This window comes from Clupea harengus, chromosome 14 (assembly GCF_900700415.2).
Source record: "Clupea harengus chromosome 14, Ch_v2.0.2, whole genome shotgun sequence".
NCBI lineage: Eukaryota > Metazoa > Chordata > Actinopteri > Clupeiformes > Clupeidae > Clupea > Clupea harengus.
Window position 1 is genome coordinate 17,820,951 of NC_045165.1, and position 22,500 is coordinate 17,843,450.

A 22,500-nucleotide genomic window follows, 5' to 3' on the forward strand; every position below is an offset into this window, starting at 1 on the left:
GCCTACAAATGCAAAGTATACAAATGTGTGATGAGATATATGATGACATTTTAAATCATTGACTTATGATGAAATGGAGTGATGCTCAGTAATGATCTCTGTTCCGAAAATCCATGTGAAGCTCAGTGATGATTTTGAGGTTATCCATTGAAATTGATAATTGACGAATTAAGAAAGATGATTTGTGATTTTGATTGTGATTTTGAATTATCCATTGAAACGGATAAAAGGAGGGACTGATGGAGATCATTTCCAAGCACTGTTAATGACTTAAGAATATATGAATCAAGTGCCTTGCATTAATATATTCCTTGTATGAATCATGTGCTTATGAAAGCAGGAACATGGCTTTTTTGTGTTTCTGTGTGTGTGTGTGTAACTTAGATTATTAGGTGCTACTTAGTCTGCATATGTACAAGAGCATGTTTAGACCAGAGGTGATAAGAAGGGTCGAACTGTGCTTCTTCAGACCTTGTGCAAAACTTCCATCCTTGCCTCGGACGTCAGAAATCCACCGCGTGGTTATCCCTGCTGAACGCTAAACTTCTGTCTATATAAACATTGTGCGATGTGTTTAATATTGCTTCACTTTCAGCCTTGTGCTGGGAGTGAGCCCGATTGCAATTGTTGTTTGTCTAATAAATATACTTATATGCAGAATTTTCACTTAACTGTGTTCATTCACTCTTTCTCCTGATTCTCACTCTCTCTCTCTCTCTCTCTCTCTCTCTCTCTCTCTCTCTCTCTCTCTCACAGACACTCACACACTCGAACCACATAAACACAACAGCCAACAGGATGGACTCCTGGGAAGCACTCAGATCTTGTCTCTCACAGAGCAGAACACACACACACACACACACACACACACAGACACACATAGACATGCACAGACACACACAGACACACAGACACACACATACACATGCACAGACACACACGTATTCACCATCTACACCAAAATGACACAAATTAGTCACACTGTCACATATCCAAACATGTGTGACATCCAATCATACACAGATGGGTATCATGACATATAGACATAAACCTAAATTATGTCAAAGGATATTCAACAATGAAACGTATGCATATCACACACACATACGTACATCCATGGATATGTGCAAATTAGTGCTGTCAGTTTAACGCGTTATTAACGGCGTTAACGCAAACCCATTTTAACGCCCTTAATTTTTTTAACGCGAGTTTTTTTTTTTTTTTTTTTCTTTTTAGATTAACATTCTTTTTGGCCTCGTAAACTGTGTAGTCGGCTAACGTTACGGTTTGAGTGAATGGTGAGCGCAATACGGCGAAATGGATGATAAAAAGCTTCTGAATGGAAAGTTTACTTTTAAAAGTTGTGTTGTGCAAAAGAAGCAAGCTTCACTGTTGTCTGAAAATGTCAACAGGCAGCTGGCTGAAAGCAAAGAAGTAGAAGGCTTACCTTTTATTGGTAACCTAACTGTTACGGTTTATTGTTTCTGAAATAAGAGGCCTGACTGCTATGTTCCCAGCAAACTTGAAAAAAAGAAAATATCAAGCCATGGTTTAACTGCACTATAGGCTGAGTCCTTGTTTACCTGAAATGTGCACTTTATAATTGTATTTTGTACCGCCCTGTTTGGCAATGTTGGTTTTCAATAAAATAAAACATTTGCATAAAGCAAGCCAATCCACTTTTCCATGTTGATAATGGCATTAAAATAAAAATAAAATGATGGAAAAAATAAATAAACGAAGGGACATTTATAGTAGTCACAAATTTGCGATTAATCGCGATTCATTTTGAGTTAACTATGACATAAATGCGATTAATCGCGATTAAATATTTTAATTGTTTGACAGCACTAGTGCAAATACATGATTAGAATGAGAAGAAAGGACACACACATGCCCTGTGTGTGCGTGTGTGTAAATTGGTGTGTGTGCATCTATGTGTGTGTGAAAGAGTACATGTGTGTATGGTATTCTTGTTAGAGATGACGCACTCCTACAGGAATCCAGGTCACATGGCACCTAGCACCTGCAGGGAAAATGAGAGGGAGGGAGAGTGAGAGAGAGAGAGAGAGAGAGAATGAGAGAAAAAGAAGAAGAAGAAGAGGGAAAGAGAAACACTTGCTGCTAGGAGATTAACTGTAAAACATGCATCCTGTAATTTTAGATGTGAGGTGTGATAAGTGGATAAGTGATAACTGTCGCACAGACTCTCCCTCTCTCTCTCACACACACACACACACACACACACACACACACACACATACTACCATAAGGTATATTCTTCCTCCTCCTATGCTTGAGCTGTCTGATTTGTGAACCTTGTGTGTCTCCAGCCTCCTTCATGACATCAGTCCAGCATCTTTGATTCAGCAACCTGAGTCAATGTGTTCATCACACTTCCTTTATAATGTAGCATCCATTCAAGAACAGCATGTAATACTATGAGTACCAGCACCTTAGCATCTAGAGTTCTCTACACAGCTAGCTATATTAGCTCACCATTTGTTTGTATGTATGTTCATGTAGGGCTTACTACTCTTGACCTACAGGAATGAAGGAGAACAGCAATGACAGAGCACTGTCTTGTTCACATCTGTCAGGATGAATTTGCTATTAGTGTCCCATTTATCTGTGGAAGAGAGCTGAAGAGAGGAGCAGGTGTGGTCAAATTTGGTTAGTGCTGGAATTTTGTGTAGTCCCTCCTCTCCTGGACTTTGGACTGAATGCCGAAACCCAAACAGTGACGCTGCATAGCCAAATATTTACCTAAAACCCCACACTGATTTCCCCCCTCTTCGTCATAACAACCCCCGGTCCACCAAAAATAACCCCCTGTCGCAGTTTGCCTCCACCCCACCCCACACACATAGACAATCTTACCCCCTTTCTGTCTCTATGTGTTGCTGTTGCTGTCTGTGTGGATGGTGATGGGGGTGAATGAGGACGTGTCCTGATATGTGTGTCCCATGCCCACCACACACCACACTTTTCTTCACAGCTTTTGAAGCTTCTCAGATAAAACGCACGTGCACAATTGCCATTAAGTACTGTTCATTTTCATAACATTGTATTATGTTTGAAATATATTAGTGCAAGCTGAGTTGCTTCAAGGGAAAGCTTAACATGTGATACAGAAGATCACACCCAATACCCGGGAAAATATAAAATAGACATGTTTAATTCTGAATACACAGCAAAGCCTAATGAGAAATAATAAATAATACTTAAATGGTAGAGGAAATATAAAAAACTTGTATATATAACTATAAATATACAAATCTGTCAGTCTCTATTAAAGGAGGTCACCACTGAGCAGTCTCTATCAAAGGGGGTCACCACTGAGCAGTCTCTATCAAAGGGGGTCACCACTGAGAAGTCTCTATTAAAGGAGGTCACCACTGAGCAGTCTCTATCAAAGTTAGACCAGCCATCTTTGAAATATGAAAATGACAAATGGTATATTATTGAGAGCATAACAGTTATTTCGTAATATCAGTTATTACTTGGGTGTCATTAGGCCTGGGCGTTTGGGGCTAAACCCTGAATGTTCTATGACTAGCCCCGGATCTCCAAATTTTAATTTTAATAAAAATGTTAAAAGCCCTGGATCTATTAATCTGTCATTCGAATCATGCATTAAAGCATTATCATATAATTTTTTCAAAAACGCAAGTACGTATTGGGTCATCTCTGTGTCATTCAAGTAGCAGATTTACGTCACACTACTTGGCAGGTGTGCATTTTGTGTGAGCACGAGAGAGAGAGCGTATGCACTGGTTACAGGGCTTGTCATTGTTGGCATCTGGTCGTAGCTGGCTAGCTAATTCAGTAAGGCAAGACTTTAAGGCCATGGATATGAGAAGCTTTTTCAAAAAGAAAAAGGATGAACACAACGAGGCACAGGTGAGGCTAGAATAGGTGGAGGAAGAGTTATAACTTGTTGCTAACCATTTGGGTAAGAGCAAGGTGAGGATACAATTATGAGATCCGTTTAGACTCAACTTTAATACCTCCCAGTTTTAAACTGATCTCCAGACAGCACTCTTTAAAGTCCTACCTAAACTTCAGTTTACCAAAGGCTGACATTGTTTTCTGATATTCAGACAGTATGATGCTCACTTGAAATGTAATTTCTGTCTATAAAAACCTCGTAAATGTTTTCGATGTGTAACCTGTGGCAATGTCCCGTGTCAGTGTTACATCCCATAAAAGTGTTGTCATGGAGACAAGCAGTGTGGTATTGGATCCCATAATGTTCATGTGAGTCAAGCAGACTCCAGACAGATGGGCCCTGCATGCCATGGGCTGTCTTTAGGCCTACTGTTTCTGTCTCAAACTGCATGGAAATGGTATATTTAGCTGCCATAATTAAAATAAATGTCCCCAGGGGAGAATACCTCCGGACCCCCTAATAGGTCGGAATGTTTTCAACTTCTAGCCACACCCCTGCCAGTGATGCTGCTCCGTAGCGCTAGCGTGCGTGCGTGCGTGCGTGCGTGCGTGCGTGCGTGCGTGCGTGCGTGCGTGCGTGCGTGCGTGCGTGCGTGCGTGTGTGGTAATTTTGCTACCGTCCATTGAAGGATGAGGAATATGCTGCTGAAAGGTTGATGTTTCTGGGAGAGAGGAAAAGAGCTGATTCGGCAAACCAAAAGGCCAGACTTCCAGCCTCTGATGGCCTTCACCTGTAGTCACAACATGGAAGAGGAAACCGAACTGTGTGTGTGTGTGTGTGTGTGTGTGTGTGTGTGTGTGTGTGTGTGTGTGTGTGTGTGTGTGTGTGTGTGTGTGTGTGTGTGTGTGTGTGCGTGCATCCGTGGGCATGTGCATGTATGTGTGTTCTTGTGTCTGTTTTAAGAGTGTCCCATTTTTTAGGATTGTACATGTATATTATGTGTTCATTTGAGGAGAGGTTTAAGTGAATAGCACAATGATCCCTTTAAAATGCTCACTCTGATACATCTTATGTTAGTTTAGAACATATTTCAAGCATGAGGAAATGTACAAAAACATTGGTTACAATGAAAATGTTTTGTCTTTTAAGAACAAGAATTGGGCATCTTCCAAGTAGCATGGCACATTTAACTGTCCTCCATTTGGAGGACACTATTAATCTTCCAAGGTCTTATATTATAATCTCTCTAGCTGATAGCAGGGGATTCCAATCTAAGGTCTAGTGTGCTTTCACAATATCCAAAACTAAAACATTGACTTAAGAGATGTCAAACTCTCAGAACATATGCACAACCCCCAGACCTGCAAGTGTAACATAACTAACAATCTGGGTCTCATGAACTCCTCTATCAAATGGTCTGCTGATGTTGAGTCTTCTAAAAAGTAATTTCACTTCCCCTGAACTCAATGACCCAGTCACACAAACATGAATGGACACACAGACAAAACAACAACAAAAACATCCTCGACAAGCATTAAACAATACAAACCTACACACACACACACACACACACACACAAACACACACACACACACACATACTCCAGACTGGGACAGGCATGCTAGCTTCCCCTGTCTCTGTCCTGCGGAGAGTAACCATGTCGGAGTCTTTTATTAAAAACTCGCTCAGTGCCACACACACACACACACACATGCACACACAGACACAGACACACACACACGCACACACGCACGCACGCACGCACACACACACACACACGCACACACACACACAGACATCTGTAGTCAGACCCAGACAGGAAGTTTCAATTTTAATAAAGTTGCTTGATTAAGTAGTGTAACCACAATCGTGCATGTGTGTGTGTGTGTGTGCATGTGTGTGTGTCTCTGTGTGTGTGTGCCTGAGTATGCGTGTGTTCTCACTTGTACCATCTGCTGTGGTTTGGTTGGATCTGGTAGTGTAGCGGAAGCCTGTGGACTAGTGTGTGTGTGTGTGTTCCTAAGTTTGTAACTGTGCTTTATTTAGCACTAAACATCTCTCTCAGTAGGCATGCTGGTGGTTATGTCTGGAGAGGATTGCCACAGTTTGGCATTGGTGCCTCACCACTGATGCCCACTAGGTAACCTTGCCAGGCACTACGCCAGGCCTCCAATGCCCAGGCTATGACAACAACAAACATGATTTTGCCAGTGCTAGCATGTCATGTGACCACGTGGATAGAACTAGGTTAGCTAGAGAAGTTTTAGATGAAGCATTCACACTCAGTCAAAGACACACTTTATTTCACACAAGGTATCCGCTGCACGCTAGTGAGTAGGGAGCAAGTACACACTCTTCATGGCTCGTGTAATTAATTCTGGAAACACGACACAGGCTGAGGCTGGCCTCTGTTGTCTTTGACTCACTGATTAGTTGGTCATTGTTTTCAGTTTGGCCTCTCTTTTCCTATAACAGTGGTCAGTAAAAATTCTTCACATGCCTCCCTCTCTCTCTTTCTCTTTCCTTCTTTCTTTCTTTCTTTCTCTCGTTCTCTCTGTGAGTGTTTGTCCTGTTCACATGATGAGGGGTTATGTAACCCATTGCGGGTAGCAATTTCACAAATGAGAATCCTCACTGTTAGCATCCTGCCCTCTGAAGCTGCCTCCTGTGAAATCATGGTGAAGGAAAATGCAAATGGAAAAATGTTTTACCAGTCACATCCAACAAAATGGAGCACAAACCTACAACCTAAACAGCTAATCACGCTAGATGGAAGAAAAACAAGGAGCTTCACTGCCAGTTTTGGGAAGAAAAAGCTAGGAAGGAAATGTGGTTCACAGTAATTATTTAAAACAAAATGACAGGTTGAACAGAGACCTGAAAAAAAAATCAAGCTCAGATTTTTGTGTTTGTTTTGTCTGGTATTACCGGTACAACTGCACTGTAATGTTGCTCTATGCTGGGAGACGGCTAAGGTCACAATGCCAGGCCTGTCATGGGTACTGGGTACCTGTGCCAGGCATGACAGCTGGTGCATTGGTCAAATGCTCGTTGCTATGGAAATGCCAGTCTTGCCCTCGAGGGATATTAATTTAACAGTGGGGAGACATTGCCGAAGTAAACAAGGTAAACAAAACAAAATATCGATCGTGGCAGATATGTATAGTCAGATATGTCATAAGGGAGCTATTTCCATGTCCAGAAAAAATAGATCCTGAAAGATATCTTATCTGTACTTGTATAGACAGACAGACATATATACATACCAGCAGACAGACATGCTCATACACACACGCTTGCTTTCAGTGTTATATCCCCCTCTGGAGATTTGTGTGACAAGAGAATAACAGAACAAAGAGAATGTTTGAAAAGGCAATAGGGGTGTGCATAATATGTATTCTAAAGAGAGGGCACACACTCACGCACACTCTCTCTGTACCCTGCTCTCTCTCTCTTTCTCCCTTTCTTTGTCTTTCACACACAGAGACACACACACACACACACACACACACTTCACACTCTCTCTGATCACTCTGTCCTGTGTTTTTGAAGTGGCATTATGCATTCCGTTCACTGCCCACCTCCTGATGCCAGCAGCCTAGTACCAGCCTGTGTGCCTCCTTATTCTTCTCAGTCGGGGTCTGGCACATCAGGACCTTCCAGAACTCTCCGGGTGACACATCAATCCTGTTGAGCTTGGAGAGCTACAGTTCAGGCATTGTGATGGGTCGAGTTCAAAAGCCCTCTATGTTGATTTGTTCCTTCTCTCCTTCCTCTCTCTCCTCCTCCTCCTCTCCATCTCTCTGTCTCTCCATCTCTTGATCTGCCTCCCTGTACGTTTCTGTCTTTTTGTCCTTTCCCAGGCATGACTCACCAAAACTCAAACTCAACCTTAACTTTGACACTCTTTCTGACTTCATTTTGAAAGCATAATCTTACTTGAATGAAAAGTTTTTTAAAGAAAAGTGCACTCACTTGTCGTGTATCAAAAAAAGTTTTTCTGGAGAACCCCATAAGTGGGTTCATTTCATGTGTATATTTTCTGACGCTGAGAGCAACAATATCAGTTTGATGTGTGTGCTCGATCATCCTTATGCCTTCACTCGGTAGAGGAGGAACTGAGAGGGAGGAGGACGGGGGGAAAGCCACAGCAGTGTGATGGAGTGTCAGAATGCCAGGGGGAAAATGGGCTTGGCAGAGGCAATAAAATCAATGAGCCTTCTCTCCCTCTTTCCCTCCGCCTCACCCCTCTCTCTGCAGTCATTCTTTATCTCCCCATTTTTTCCTCTCTTTCTCTTCAATTATCCTCTTTTAATCCCTTCATCTCTCTCTCAGTCCCTCTCTGTCTAGTAGTAATAGAAATCTCTTCCTCTGTCTTTAAGTCTCGTTCTCTCCCACTCACTTTCCATTATTTAGCCAGACAAGATTATGGAGCTGCTTATCCATCCATCAGCATCCCATAGTATTATCATTAGGGAGCTTGTCTGGCCTGACACCCACCCCCAGCCATAGATCGCTGCAGGCTGAACTAAATTTAAAACTAAATTCTGCTTGTCCTTACAAACCCCCAAATGTCCCTCAGGCAATCAGGAAATTCAAACACAGAGTATTTTGCGAGAAAGAGGGATGAGAGTGGGGGGAGAGAAAGAGAGAGAGATGGGTAGAGACCAACAAAACTGTTGACTCATTCCGTAGTGCTTGGATTTACATATTTAGTTTTAAAATATGCACTTTGCTTTGGTACAGATCCATTATTTGGCCCAGAGCTAATTCTTCTCCCTACCCAGTGAGGTTCATCTAAATATGACTGCTGAGGCTGGGGAGCTAGCCCTCATAAACATGGAGGTCACGCTGCACTCAGTCAGTCAGTCTTTAACCCTTATGTGGAGATGACAAGCTTGAACAGTATGGAGTCTGAGATATATGTGCTTGATCTGAGGCTGAGAAACAAGACCAGTAAAGAATTTGACTTTAGTGGCCACTAAAGGATAAAGAACTTTCTCTCTGTCCATCTTTTCATGTCTTTCTTTTTTACTTCACTTGCTTTGCAACCAACAACATTCTTCTCTTTCTCTCATGCCTAGCAGGAAGAATGCGATAATAAGTAACCCACGTAAATGACTCAGTCTTTAAAGAAATCAATTGAGATTCCTGCATTCCGTCTGATCAGCCAAGAGAGAGAGGATGAGAGAGAGAGAGAGAGAGAGAGAGACAAACAGAGAGAGACAGAGAGAGAGAGAGAGAGAGGATGATAGAGAGAGAGAAACAGAGCGAGACAGAGATGGTGGCCTGTTGAAGGCTCACTGTGGTGACCCTTCCTCACCTGTGCTTGCTCTGTTTATTTATCATCAATCTCCTCCTCCATGTGTTTCTCAAAAGGAAGAGCAAGCTGCCCACAGACGGACACATACTGAGTGAATGGACCTTACCTGTCCTGTAAGTAACTTTGGATAAGTGTCTACCAAATGAATAGATGTCAAATGTAAATGCTCCTTCCCAGTCCTCATCCTTCTTTCCTTACCTCCATTGCATGGACAAACACAGTAGACGTATCTTACAGTTTTAGTGTCATTGACATACCATTGGACTAAACTTTGAGAAAAAGAAAAGAGATTCAACCACAGTAACGCCTGGCAGAGAATTTCTGATGATAATGCTCCCTAAAATCACCGCAAAACCCACACAAACACACACACACACACAAGTGTGCACACACACAAACACATACATATGCACACATATACACACACACATACACATCCACACACACACACACACACACACACACACACACGCATAAAGTAAATTTTATCTCTCCTGAGAGCAGGCCATGTGAGTTTATGTCAGAGTGAAGAGCCTTCTACTCTGCAGAAGCCTGGAGCTGTAATTTATTCGACATCTGCCCATGGCTCAGGTTTCAAAGCCACATACTCAACACACACACACACACACAACCATGTGTCTGTGTGTCCCCCTATTATTACGGTCCTAAGATTGAGGGGATGGTTTTGTCAACTTACATAATAAAACAATAGAGCATATATGCAGAACAGTAAACAACACGGAGCCTGGGTTGACACTAGGCATGGTGATGCAGCGCGTCTGTTGGTTGACGTGTGGGAGGGACAATCAGAGCATGTCAACGAGAACTGAGCATGATTTTAACCTTCACCCACACATCAATCCACTATCTCTCGCTCTCTTGCTCTCTCTCTCTCTCTCTCTCTCTCTCTCTCTCTCTCTCTCTCTCTCTCTGTCTGTCTTTCCTGTGACCACACACATATGAACCAATACCAAAAGGACATCTGGATTTGAAAGCTTAATAAATCATGTATGTGGATTGACAGCTAAAATGTGATATGTTTGTTATAGATTTAGCTGATTAGACATATGTGTGTTTTTGGATGGGGGATGCATAGGGTGCATTACCTAATGTGTGTGTGTGTGTGTGTGTGCAAACTTGTGAGTGTGTGTGTGTGTGTCTGGAGTGAGGGCTCAGTAATGACTTGAGCCTTGATCCACTCAGCCTCCCTTGAGAGAAGATGGTGGGGGGGAATCATTCAATTAGTCTTACCCCACCCCAACAAAAGGCTTTCCTTTCACTTGTTCTCTCCTGCTTGTCATTACTTACACACACACACACACACACACACACACACACACACACACACACACACACACACACACACACACACACACACACACACACACACACACACACACACACACTTACTTGGAGTTTAATTCAATATTGTGTGTGTGTGTGATGGATAAGTGGATAAGCGTGTGCTCATACACGTGGACATATATGACGGTTTCTTACAAACCCCTAATCCATGCAATAAAGATGACAAAGATTATTTTACATGAATACAGAATTTAGTTTCCTCACAATTTAAGCATTTTTTTTTTTCAGATATGTCTTGGATTTGAATGAACTCTTCTTGAAATACTTTGCTTCTGGGTTTTTCAGGAACTTTTGAAAGAAAGGGCCACACTGACCGACAATGGCTTCGGGTCAACCACACACCTCCTTCACACTGATCCATCTCTTCTCATCCCCCTTTTCCTAAATCCCTCGTCAGCGTGTCTGGGCCTTTTTGCCTAATTAGGGTCACGATCGGAACAGAGGAGGGATGACAGGGATATGGGAGGTGTCTCTCTCTCTCTCTCACACACACACACACACACACACACATAGACACACCTCGTGGCTCGCAAGAGTCAAAGAGGAAACAACAGAGGATTAAGGCCCTCGGAGGTGATTATTCAAAAACAGATTACTGCACCTTAGATTACTGAAGCACGGCAGAGGGCAAAGATACACCCTTTAACATTCCTGCTGTTTGCTTCTGCAACTGGGAGGTCAATCAGGGGACAGGGGAATCACAAGTACACACACACACACACGCCTGTAAATCGAACACACTCCTGTAAACAAACACACACACACGCCTGTAAACACACACACAGAAGATGGCTCAGCATTACAAAAAAAACATTGTGGTCCAAGTGTTGTGTGTGGTGGAGATTTTTGTAGGATGCTGCTGCATTCCTCCGTCCAGCCTTGTCCTCTCTTCACCTCTCCTCTCCACTCCATGCTTTCCTCTCCATGCTTTCTTCACGCACTCCTCCCACCCTTTCATTTCCTTCCTATTCTTCACTTCTCAAGCCTTCCGTTTCCTCCTCTTCCACCCCTAAGGCTCTTTGTCTGTCTCCCTCTCTCTCTCTCTCTCTCTCTCTCTCTCTCTCTTTCTCTCTCTCTCACTCCATCTCTCCCTCCACACACACAGATTTCCAATCTGTTCATTCAGTGTTTCTACTCCACTAGAGAGTAAATGAGGGGGAGTGAGTGCAGAATATCAGATTTCTCCTGAGATGTGTGTAACCAGAGTAGCACACACATGGGCACACACACACACGGCTCTGTCTTTACCTCTCTCTCTTACACACACATGCAGGTGTGCGCACATACACACAGACAATTAATCTCATACCCTCTTTCTCTATTTCACACACACACACACACACACACTGACTTTCTCACACATAAGCACACACACACTCTCACCCCTTGTGGTTTGTGTAACTGGAGAGCAATACAGCACACCTCCTGCTAGGACAAAAGATGGCAGCCACGTGGGGGGAAAAAACACAAACTCAGGATTTCCGGGGAGACACAATAGCTGTATGTCATGTGTCCCCATGGCGATGACTATTTGTTCCAATCTCACTGCATGTGGCGAATGTTTCCATATGCAGTGTGAGTGATATATTGTTGCAGATGGTGTCTTGCAGATGCTTCCAATGACATGTTGTGAGAAAAATTAATTGAAAGTACATTAAAAAGTCTTACTTTTTAACAATGCTGCCTATTGGCTGAAGAGTGTTTGGCAGGACTATTTCCCAAATCAAAACAAAAAAATTTTTTACGCTGACTGTTTAAGGTAGAATTTATTCAAGGTACAATTTGTTATGTTTAAGCACACAATAGTGTGAACCTTAAATTGAATATTTTCATGAGTTTCCTAACAAGTATATGACCAAACACAAATATTCTTTTAAATTTAGGAAAATACTTTTGAGATCAGAATTTGATGCATTGTTAGCAGCCAAGTGCATTGCATTGTGCGCTGCTTCCTAAGACCTAGTATGGACTGATTTCTGATTCATCTTTGCCAAGGAGTAGGCCAGTGTATACTTTATAAGTGCATGTGACTGCTAGTTGAGTGCTGAGAGCATTAGGCCTAAGAGCCATGTGTGTAGTGTGAGGGTAGAAGTAAAGTCAGCCCTCTCCCAAAGTAGTCCTTCACTCAGTGACGGATACAAATGGCCTCACAGGTTAATGGTTTTTGCCTCTTTGCTTTTCTCTCTCTCTGTGTCTCTCTCTTCACTCCTCCATCACAGCCTACATCTTTTCATCTGTCACTAGGGGAACAAAGTTCAAAGCCCTCAGCTCATGGGAGTGCGGATGACCAGGCCTGTAGGCTAGGGGATTAGTTAAATGATAATGTCCACGAAAGGGGTGGACCTGTGTGTGTGTGTGTGTGTGTGTGTGTGTGTGTGTGTGTGTGTGTGTGTGTGTGTGTGTGTGTGTGTGTGTGTGTGTGTGTGTGTGTGTGTGTGTGTGTGTGTGTCTGTAAGCATGGTAAGCTAACAAAGCAAATGTGAGTAAGAATATGACATTAAAATTAGTAACATTTGTCCATAAGACATTTCTGGGTTTGTTTTGTATGTTTTTATAACAATAAATAATAATAAAAAAAACCACAATGATACAAAGATTTGTCCTGAATGCACAGGCAAGTAGTTAAAGTTTGTGCCTGAAAAAATATGGGGAGGCATACTTCAGAGATTCTGTGGCAAGAGTTAATGTAGTAGTAATAATCTCTACTAACCTTGCCCAGAAGACTTCGTCAAAGGCTAAGGGACTAATCGGTGCAATCAAGACATTTGAAAATACTCCAGAATCTTTTCAGAGCAAGCGACCTAATGCCGAACACAAGACCGTAAAATACCTAAGCCGTTACTTTAATCTCTTGACAAAAGTTGGACAACTCTCTTACGCATGGGGATTCGCTTAACTTCCCCACCCCCTCTACCTCTCTCCCATTTCCCAGGCATCCAAAATTGCTGCAGCGCTGCTGCTACAGTCGGTAAGAATGGCATGACAGGCAGTCGTGGACGCTACCAAATTCGACTATGTAGGGGGGGAATAGTGTGTGTCCGTTAAACTTTTCTCTCCGTTTCACTGGTTTTGTTTTATAGACTACATCTGAAAGTGTAGCTATATTGTTTTATTTTTTTCTCTCATATGTCACCAGAATGGAATTTCTTGTATGCTACATCTTTACACATGTGTACCGACCCCTTTCGTGGAATGAACCATACACTCTCCTAGTTCCACATGTATCGCTACTTGTTACAGTTCCCCGGGATAGGTGGTTCACTACAGAGCCAATGTATCCCAGACAGAGCCTGTAACGGAGCGCTCGAAGAAAACATAAAGAAAAGGATTTGGGCGTAACTTGTCAAGGTTTACGTGGATTACAAGTCGCCGTTGTACTTGGAAGGCTGTGGTAACTAATTAAAGGTACGTTCTTTTCATCTATGCCTTTTTTGAAAGGGCTTTGTTATCCGCACTGGCCAGCACCAGACCCGTAAAAGGCTCTGTGAAGGATCAGACAATCACACAACTTTTCAGGGAAACGATTACCACCTACCTTACCACTGGATTTGGCAGTGTGAAATTCACAGTAGCCTAACTATAACCGACTTCGGTGATACTTTCTCTCCTTTGCACAGAGCTCTAGAGCTGTTTTGTGTCGGGAAAACTTTACCGCTTATAGTTTTGGAAAGGTTTACAGTCGTGTGATGCGATGCGGGACATCAGAAGTCACACATAGTTGAGTGATCCCGCCACCGCTGGGCAGGGGGGGATTGTTTTGATTCCTGGCGTCCCCACTGTTGAAAATTATGGTTTGGTGTGTGTGGGTTATTACCATAACACTAAAGTTTGAATTTCGGTTGGGTGGTGACGTTGTGTCATGTGGATTCATGGTTTTGCCAATTTCAGCGACACTTCTTTCCTACGTGGAATCGCAATCAGCAAAGGGATTTTAACAACTGGCCGAGAAACAAACAGGCTACAGCCTCGTTTGGCTAGGCTGTCGTTCTAAACTTCTGGCAGCATGTAATACAGCGAGCGCTTGGCATCAGTAGATTCTTCAATTTTGAACGATAGTTTCTTTTTGTAATTACATAAAATCTTTAGTCATTCTTGTGGACAGCCCTCTGTGATGACACTGGATCCAGCTAAAGTGAGACGACATCAGAAAATAGGCTTCAGTCTTAAATGCTGTGGCTTGAAGTTGGGTAAAGTTGCGCGCTACGAATGTCTCTTCCGCTACATCACGGCTCTGTTTTGGGGTCCTTGAGGGAGTCACGTTGTCTTTTAAATTAGCCCCCAGTATTACTGTGCGAGGAATGGAATCTGGCATATTATTATTAGCAGGAAAAGCAACTGCTTGTTCCCAAATAACTGCAATAACCGTAAAGGAGGCAGACGGATTAACGCGCATACCGCGCCATGCAGACGCCTATGGTCATCCTGAGTCAGGTTACAGTGGTTTATAAAGGGAAATGAACGAAATAGATTAATCGGTTTTGAGAAAATGGGTCTATAACGATTGTCATTTCGAGTTAATAGCCCATGTCTGTGGCTGCAACGACAGGAAAGGCTAGACTGTGTCCGCTTGAAATCACTGCATGCAAACAGGGTAGACGAGGAAATAGTTTGGAGTGTGGTGGTTGCGTTTCTAAGTTCATGGTGATAGAACTGTAGTCTATTGTAGTGTTCACATAGGTATTAAGCTATTCTCACATTCAAGTCCGCTCTAACGTTGCTCAAAAACAACTTATATCGTTGGACAACGCATTTCTCTTGTCAAAGTTCATGACTTAAATAGCCTATAGCCGGAGGCGATGGTTGGGTCACCGCGCAAACCCAAGTGTCTTCAGGATTCAGGAATGCTTGCAATTTCCTCCGCGCGGTTTGTGTTGGTTTAATATTAGCGTCGTGTTTCGTTATAGCCAAGCAGATGTTGTAGACGCTGAAATAAACCCGTCTACTTCATGATGCTAATGTCAGCTATTGCATAAAGGTGTTTTGTAACTCTTTGAAGTACACATTAAGGAGGAAGATGAGCAAAGATGGAAAGATATAGTTTTACACGTGATTGCGTAATATGCGATGCCTGCTGATTCATATTTTGATCCGACCGGATGAAAGTGTCTCATGCGGGAATAATTTCCTCCGAATGTAACCAGGGTTTGCCGCGCCTGATCTTAAAATGGGAGGGCACTGCGGTTTGCACGGGCTTGTGGCAGCTCCGCATGTTTCTGCGGATTTGAAGAGTACATCATTAGCTAGTTATCATAATCATATCTAGATCTTAGTCTGTTGAGACAGACCTATGTCTACCTCATACACAGATAGGCAATGTCCAACTGTGGGAGAACTGAAAGGAAAGATGTGTGTGTGTGTGTGTGTGTGTGTGTGTGCGTGCTTGTTTACCTCGACAGATGAACAAAACAACTGTCCCCCAGCAAGTGGAACTAAAGGAATGTTCAGCAAGGTTCACATAGCTGTAGGAGTGTATACACACACTACCCACTGACACAGTATTATTGCTTATGAATCTGATGTGGTGTGTTTGCCTATCTTAGTAGTGTATACCAGACCAGTCCCTCCTAATTAATTAAAGTAATGTGGATTAAACAGATGGAATTTGAATCAATATAAGGCGAGAGCGTCTTACTTTTACGGTTCTTTGAACGGTGCAGAAAATACCCAGTGAAGAAGCTTTTTTTGCCTGCACTGTAGTGATCACCAGTTTTGTTTGTCTCTTCTCAGCAACAGAGAGAGTGTGTGTGTGTGTGTGTGTGTGTGTGTGTGTGTGTGTGTGTGTGTGTGTGTGTGTGTGTGTGTGTGTGTGTGTGTGTGTGTGTCCTTTGAGTTCTAGAGACACACTGTAATTGCTTTGATTACATACTGAACCAAAAAGAACATTTGAATTCTTGCTTTTGCAGTCAGTATACACACACTCTACACAAATACACAAACACGTACATACAATATGCACATTTAAAACATCAAAGATATTATAAGACATTAAAATACATACACACTCTCACACATAGGCATTCTCATGTTTGACCTCACAAACTTTGGACTGCCTTATGGCTTCAGACTTCAACACACACACAGACACACACACACACAAACTTGGGGATTTGGGGTCTATGGTGTGTGTGTGTGTGTGTGTGTGTGTGTGTGTGTGTGTGTGTGTGTGTGTGTGTGTGTGTGTGTGTGTGTGTGTGTGTGTGTGTCTGCGCACCACTCTTCATGCCTGGCCCACAGGCATGGGTCTTTCTGAGTGCTCTCTCCCTTTCTCTCTCTCTCTCTCTCTCCTCCTGCATCACTATTTTTTCCCTTCTCTTCTGTATGTTCTTTTATTGTCCTTCGTGTAGTGCTCTCTCTGTTTCTCTCTCTCTCTCGCTCTCTGAAATACTCAGCCTCAGGCAACTGGGATGCCTATCAGAGGAAGGAAGAGAAAGGGATGATGACAAAAGTCAAGGGGAGAGAGATAGAAATAGAGGCCAGCAAAGAGAAACAGAAAATGGATGGATTGGGGGGGGGGGGGACACACACTTAGGTTGGAGTGAGAAAGAGGCGGTTGGAGTGTGTGTGTGGCTTGTGCTTTGCATTAGGCTACACGAGGAGTGTGTTATCTGCGGAGATAAGCATGCACACGTGCTGTGGCCACATGGCTCTTGAGGAATTACCTGCAGGGCTCTGTGTGTGTGTGTGTGTGTGTGTGTGTGTGTGTGTGTGTGTGTTTGTTGTGGAAGTGTGTAATTAGAGCTTTGAAGTTGATCTGTGTAAATTGTGACCCTTCACTGTGGGGCCATTATCTCTCAGGTTGAGGCACTGGCTGATTCTGAACTCAACAGGTTATGGTTTGTATATTACACCCTGCTTACTGAGTGCTGAGGGAGATCTCGGTTCATTAACCATTTACCCCCACTGCTGGGCATAATGGGATGGTCGCAACTCTTCATGCCTTAACTCTAACTTTGTGTTTAATTAACATTGGAACACATACATGTGTGTGCTGCAATACAACATAGTTGTGCTATCGTCATTGATTTAGAATACTTGTATTTGTATGTTTGAATCTTAGTTGTTGCTGTTTTGTAACTGAGTAGATTTACTAAAGGTGGGCAAAACTGTCACTGTCGACTCACCAGAGCTAGGTGGAGATGACTGGCATGCTAGCAGGTACTCAGACACCACCCCCGGCTCACCCAGTGCCCATCATGCCTGGCTTAGCTCAGCTCAGGTCCCCCCTGTCACCTTCCTTGGGTGAGCAACTCGGCAGCAGGAGCCAGGACCTCTCTCTCTGTGTGTGTGTGTGTGTGTGTGTGTGCACGTGCATCACCAGAGAGTTTCCCATCAGTGTTTAATTTGTTTATTTGACCCTTATTTGACCTGTGATGACCCAGGCAGGGGAGGCTCGTCTGGGTGACTGGCTGTGAAATGTGGGCCCTTGTGTTTAGAGGGAGCCTCTGCGCAAGGCCCCTCGGCTAAGTGACTGTAAGAGGAATTCATATTTCTAGAAAGAACAGAACTGAGACTGAATGAAGTACTTCCAAAAGGCAGGAGGGTTAATGTAGCAATACTAGAGAAATGGATATGTTTGGGCAAAGTGTAGATCAGTGTGAAAGAACAGCCAAGACAGAAGAAGCACGATATAGAGAATGTTTGAAAATACTGAGAAATGCTGTCTTCTGTCACATGCATTTTACAGTTTTTAAAATGTTTATACAGTTGGTTAGAAAATAATTGTAAGTCCACATCCATACAGAGGTTTTTTTCCTCCTCCTCACAATTCCATCGCATTGTTCCTGTCATCCTTTAGCTCAGGCTCTTTGCACACCTTCTCTCTCTCTCTCTCTCTCTCTTCGTCCCTCTATGTCCTCTTTCTCTTCATCGCCATCCGTCCTTCTCTCTCTCTCGCTCTCTCTTTCCCTCTGTCCTCTTTCTCTCCATCACCATCCATCCTCTCTCTCTCTCCTTTTTTCCTTTCCTTGTCCTGTTCTCCTTCACTCTGTCTCACAGTATGGCTCAGACCCTCCCAGGCATTTGTGAAAAATACTGCCAAGGCTGAAAAAGCCAGAAAAAACGGGTCATTTCTTTTCCTTCCCCTCTGTGCCTCATTCTGTCATTCTCTCTTTCTTTCTTTTTTTTTACTTCTTTACAGACTTTCTCTCTCTCTACCTGTCCTTCCAAATGTAACATGCCTAAAGTAGTGTTACACTGAAGCATTGATTTGTGGGATGTTGTTAAGACAGAGGTTTGCCCGCCAACATTTAAAAGAAAACAGCCGTGCACGTGTGCATTCACAAGCAAACACACACACAATAGTAATCCAATCCTCAGTTCCAAACCGGAAACGTGTGTGTGTGTGTGTGTGTGTGTGTGTGTGTGTGTGTGTGTGTGTGTGTGTGTGTGTGTGTGTGTGTGTGTGTGGACTTCCCATTGTGTCACTCATTCTATGCTGTGCTTTAAGTAGACTTTAAAACAACTTATTGTTGATGTCTCTCTCCACACATGCATGCACACACACACACACACACACACACACAGACACAGCTTTAGACAAAAGGTTGAGTTATTTGTCTTCACTTAACCAAACAGTGCTGCCAATCAGAAGTGGGTCAGAGCCTTGTGTGTTGTGAGATGTAGCCAGTGTGATAGAAATGCTGGGCACTCCTCATTCAATAGAGCCCTACTGACTAACAGAAAGGCATAATATGCTTTCAGGCTCAAAGAGAGACCAAATGTCAGAGCTCTGTCTGGATTAAACCAGCTAAGAGTTAGCCTTTTTATGCACTGTAAAGAGGCACACAACTGCCTTTTTGCCACACGCTAATCTCTGTGTGTGTCTGTGTCTGTGTCTGTGTCTGTGTGTGTGTGTGTGTGTGTGTGTGTGTGTGTGTGTGTGTGTGTGTGTGTGTGTGACTGAAGGAGGGACGCTCAGAGTGCCATTCCTGTCCTAACATGTTGAGGTGCGTCGGTTTTAAAGGTGTGTGTTGCTTAAGTATTCTTCCTCCTTGCTTGCTCCCTCTCTCTCTCCCTCCCTCCTCCCTCCTCCCTTTCCCCTCCTTCCTATCTCTGCCTTGTCTGTGCCACAAGGAAGCCAGATGTTTTTGGAGTGAAAAGATGCCCAACCTTTCCCTTCAGACGCTGGCTAAAAATACCTAGCCCACTGTAGCAGTCCACTTCTCTCCCTCTCTCTATCCTTCTTTCTCTCTCTCTCACTGTCTCCCTCTCTGTGATGATATTTATACAGCCCCAAGTCTCAGTTCCAGAGTGGAATATTCCAGCTCTGCCTGAATGGGTCTGGAAGTTTTGGTAGCCAACAGGATGGTGAGGTAAGCCCAGTCCATTAGGTTGGCTCTGGCTACTCTTTGTGTGTGTGTGTGTGTGTGTGTGTGTGTGTGTGAGAGAGAGAGAGAGAGAGAGAGCGAGCTCACATTGTTACACACACACATGATAGTGCACACGCTCACACATGTTTATGCTCCACTTCGTATTAATGAATCAGATTGATTAAGTAAATGTTGACGATATAATTGAGTTTTGTCTTACACAGTTACATTTAGCAGACATGGGTGGCTGCAGAGAACAGTCAGTGCCACCAGCATCTTAAAGTATTCAGAAACGCAGCATATATAGAATAGCACTAAGACTCGAGTTCTGTTTTTGCACCATCAGAGGAATTTCAGCAGAGGGGGAAATGTTGATGAATTCTGAGTGGTTTTGTGGTTGTCGTGTCTCCAGCACTACAGCGAGAGGGGTTGCTTGGTAAAACAGTCAATGTGTTTGTTTGTTTGTGTTCAGGTATCCAAGCAAGAGTAGATTAAACTTGCTGCCTGGCCTAGAGTACTGAGTAAATATGTGTTGTGTACAAACCCTGTCTGTAGATGGTGACCGGTCCTGTATATATGTAAGCTCCATGACTGTTTAGCTTGGTTTGTTGTAGTGAATGAGGGAGGAAGGGTATCAGGTGATAGCTGATGTAATCTGTTAGGCTGTAGTTCCTTTGAGAATGTGAACTAATGAACCAGCTACATATATCCCTTAATGATATACTTTCTTTTAGATACACTGATGTTTTATGTAAGAAGCCATGAGAAAAAGTTTAAACAAACCATGTACCTAAGAGATATGCAGCTGATAATGTGTGTGGAGCGACAGCATAGATCACAGAAATCATTTCATTTCCCTGAAAAACCTCTACAGCTGAGCAGCATGGGCTTGATGAGACTTGTATACACACCCTCCCTGAAAGACACACACACACACACACACACACACACACACACACACACACACACACACACACACACATACACACACATACTTGATATGAGTCATGATTCCTCTGTTTGTCGAAAAAGAGAGAGGGAATTCCCTCTATAACACATTCATTCTCACCTGCATTGGGTCAGTAGTGGGCTCATCAGTGCCAAAACATGAGGGAGTTCTTTGGTGCCGGCCTTTTAGATGACTGTTGGTTTTACTTTTCTATTTCAGACCATTAGTTCCCAGATGCTGACCTGTACTGCGCTCAGCCTGTTGTCTCAAGTCTCAACAAGGTTATAATAGTCTATAATGTAATAGTCTGGTGGTTTAATGATGTGTTGAATGTCATAATCTACAGTATAGCATAGCTTTGATAACAGTTGACAATTTAGTGGCATGTGTGTGGGGGGTTGGGTAGTCAGTTGTTTTGGTAGAGGGGACTGATGAGAAAGCGAAAGAAGAGGGGAAGATATAGAAAGTCAGAGGGGGGGGGGGTGACAGACCGAGGGAGAGAGCTCAAGCCGGTGTGGGGCGGTTCAAAGCAGAGATGATGTTATGTCATAAGTGAGGATCTGGGCGATGATGAGATAATGAAGATCTTAGGATTGGCATCGTGTATATGACTTGTCAAACCAGACCTGTTTACGATCTGTAAAAAGCTCACTCTTGGCTGAAGGCCTGACGCTAGCTCTGACCTTTTCCGCTAACGAGGGTGACATTTTCAGCAGAGATGCTGCCATCCTGCCGAGGATCCAACATCTTTTGCACAGACCCACTCTCTCTGTGAGTGACAGTCATGTGTGGTCTTCTTTGAGCTGATTAAGACCTCTATTTGGGCCCTGCGCTGGTATGCAGGCATTAAAAAAGCAACACCTTCATGCCATGTCCTCTCCACACCCCGAGCTCCACAGGACCCCAGAACAGTCTCCTTTGAGAACACACACCAACACCCCCTTTCTGTTTTTCCTTGGCTGTGTAGCTGAAAAGGCTAGTGTCCTGTTACAGCTTTTAGCTGACTGTTTTAGGTGAATGTAAGTGATTGTTCAGGGATTTAAAGGATTTGATTTCTGTGCTCTTGTAACAGTAGATGGCTCATGTAGCCAAAGGTTCCTGTGTGTGTTATAGGCCACTTGATTTCACAGTTGGAGAATGCAGATGTTTGTCACCTTTAATGTGTCATTTGTCTGTGTGTGGGGGTAGGGTGGGGGAGTGTGTGTGTGTGTGTGTGTGTGCGGGCACGGGCACGCATATCGATAGGATTTCACACACCTCTCATTTGACACCACTGGCAGCAGCATTAGCAGATGGTGAAGTACTGGGTGTGAGCAGTCACACACACAGATGCGCACACAGACGCACACAGACGCACACAGACGCACACAGACGCACACAGACACACACAGACGCACACAGAGGCAAGGGCTAGTTTGTGAATGAAATGTGTTAGTTGTCAGCAATGTAGTCCAATGTAGTCCTGTGCTTAAGGTGTCCAATCATCTCAGCACTGGCAGTCACACCAGTAGCAGCAGCGCTCTGGCACTCAACCAATTACAACTGAGCACAGCCATGCAAATTCTGTATTTTCCTATAATGAGCATTTCAGAATGCTAGAACTCCTCCTCGGCATTCAGTGTTATTAAGAGAAGTATGTGAGAAAGCTGTGCACGCCAGCTCC

At 43.4% G+C, this 22,500-nt stretch overlaps 1 protein-coding gene and 1 long non-coding RNA gene across 2 annotated transcripts in view; one reads left to right on the forward strand and one right to left on the reverse strand.

Annotated features, from left to right (window-relative positions):
- Window positions 1-13,827, reverse strand: part of LOC116223473 — a 28,682-nt gene extending 14,855 nt beyond the window's left edge. The window contains exon 1 of the long non-coding RNA XR_004165110.2: window positions 13,291-13,827. This is a non-coding gene — a long non-coding RNA (uncharacterized LOC116223473). The remainder of the gene's footprint in view (window positions 1-13,290) is intronic.
- A 5-nt stretch (window positions 13,828-13,832) lies between these two features.
- frmd6 (FERM domain containing 6) overlaps window positions 13,833-22,500 on the forward strand; it is a 22,715-nt gene continuing 14,047 nt past the window's right edge. The window contains exon 1 of the mRNA XM_031580200.2: window positions 13,833-13,985. The gene's annotated coding sequence lies outside the window, so the exon portion shown is untranslated. The remainder of the gene's footprint in view (window positions 13,986-22,500) is intronic.